This window comes from Lygodium microphyllum, chromosome 9 (genome assembly GCF_053477565.2).
Source record: "Lygodium microphyllum isolate KBCC chromosome 9, Lygodium_microphyllum_v1.1.10, whole genome shotgun sequence".
Classification (NCBI taxonomy): Eukaryota; Viridiplantae; Streptophyta; class Polypodiopsida; order Schizaeales; family Lygodiaceae; genus Lygodium; species Lygodium microphyllum.
Window position 1 is genome coordinate 115,016,827 of NC_141143.1, and position 2,559 is coordinate 115,019,385.

Here is a 2,559-nt window from a genome sequence, read left to right on the forward strand (position 1 = left end):
TTTTGAGAAGTCTATAAGGTGCCAAGTATGTGAAAGCCTTTCTTACTTCCACTCCACATGCTCATACTTGAGCATACACATGAGACATGCCTCAATTGACATGCTCCATCTTGGACTGCAACCAGGCCCAACAATACTTGTTGTTCCAATGACAGTAAGCATATACACCTTCACATGCTCCTTGCTCAAGGTCAAGAGCCAATAGCACAACAATGTCCACAAACAACAACCTTTCTCTTATTTGAGCATTCTTCCATGCTTGAAAATATTAATTAGAGAGGTAAAATGATTAAATACCTTCGACTTTTATCAGCATCTTCTTTGATAATGATGGCACAACTCACTTGTGAAAAACTCCATTTTCAGCCTCCATAATACAAAGCTCCTTCATTTGATGTTGATGGCCTCTTTATAATCCTAAAAAAATTCAACTCCCTCATTTGCAATCATAATAATAATGAGTGTGCAAGATTTTTAAGAAAGGAATGGCTAAGACATACTAAGGGCATATAGTGATATAGGCTACATACATTTAAAAAAAGCACCATGATCAAGAGCCCTAACCACGGCTCTGATACCATGTCAAGAATCAAAATGTGGGGTTGATCATGGTGTGTACAAAATGATTGATACATTATCACGGAGGGTTGTAATAGACAAGGAACTCCATGGCTACAAAGAGAAGGCAAACAATATGCACACTCAACAAATGTTCTCTTCTATATCATTGCATACACAGGTTACAATATAAAGGAGGAGATACTCCATCAATGATCCCTCACACTTTCCATGTGTGTCCCCATGTGACACCATACAACCCACACTTTACATGTGTGCCCTATGTGGCACACTTTACTCCACATCTCTCATCCATATTCATGCACCATACAATCTTAAGCGCCCGCAAATACGAAGCTTACATTTAGGTGCAATGGTCCACTTGGATCAAAAATGAAAATAATTTGACTCTCATCATGATGACCAACAACGAAGATTTTTCAAGTACCTGGATAAAATACAAAAATAATTCCCGTCTCATGAAACTTCCTTATAAATCAAACTTCTTGAACTCTTGGATTAAACACAAAGTAACATCCTCTTCATCCCATGCAAGATACTTCTATAGACCTGAAGATAACATAGAAGAACCATATAGTTCATATGTATATGAAATCTCAAATTTGCTATTCCAATTAATAAGCTCCATAGAAAACATATTTTCATAAACTGCTCCATCAACTCGCTGACTCTGATAACTTTCACCAAGCTCCCCTATTTCCTCTTATATCTTGCCAGCCACCCATGAAAGAACCTATTTACATCCAAATAAGAAAATGAAGAAGTTCTGCACAAACTATTGCATCCCTATAGGCATGTATATGTTGAGATATTTGCAATCACACCTACTTCAATCCCTTTGGGAGGAGCAGTGAGGGCTCAGGACTAGAATCCCATATGCACGGTAGGAGAAAGTACCACCACTCAAATCCTATAAAGCATTGTACTTGCACTCTTTTTCTAATGCAATGATAGTACTCTTCTCTTTTCAGTAAAGTGTCATGTCACTGTCAATACACAAGATTGTGTTTATGAGTCCAAGTCTCAATCTTGGAACCTAATTCACTTGTGTAACAATTTTTCCTAGTCAGGGTCAATGTCTTCATGAGTTTTTTTTTCCTCTTTCAACCTCCATAGCTTCCGTATCTGCCATGCTCTAGATCCTATGTATTTCACATGGTATCAGAGCCCAATTGAGTATGGCCCAACTCTCCTTTCACTCCTTTCAACTCCTTTCCATCTCAGCTCAGCTCAGTTTGAGTACTGGACCCTATCTCCAACTTCATTTGCATTGCTACCTTCAATGAAGCTTGCATGGCAGCCATAGACAGCAGTACCCTGTTAGATTGAAGCTTTCATATCTCTCTCCACAGGCCAAATCTCTCCAAGAAGAAGAAGAAGACCACCAAGAGAAGGACAAACCTCATCAGTCCTTCTATTTAGACAGACTTTTTTAGCTGTGTATTTCCTAGCCCTAATGCCTCAGACATAAACTTATAAACTCCTCAGTTATCCTTGTACTACAGCCTCTGTACACTTTGTGAGGCCCCTGCTACAGCCTTTGGATGTCCATCATGTTTGTGGTACCCACACTTAGCCTTTTCTACGACAGCCTCTGGTGTTTTGCCATGTTTATGGTGTGCCCACACTTTGCAGGTGTTGTTTTCACTAAAGCCTCTACACACTTTGTACTTTTGGTTGTGATTGAGGAGGGGTGTTGAGATATTTGCAATCACACCTACTTCAGTCCCTTTGGGAGGAGCAGTGAGGGCTTAGGACCAGAATCTCATATGCACAGTAGGAGAGAGTACCACCACTCAAATCCTATAAAGCATTGTACTTGCACTCTTTTTCTAATGCAATGATAGTACTCTTTTCTTTTCAGTAAAGTATCATGTCACTGTCAATACACAAGATTGTGTTTATGAGTCCAAGTCTCAATCTTGAAACCTAATTCACTTGTGTAACATTTTTTCCTAGTCAGGGTCAATGTCTTCATGA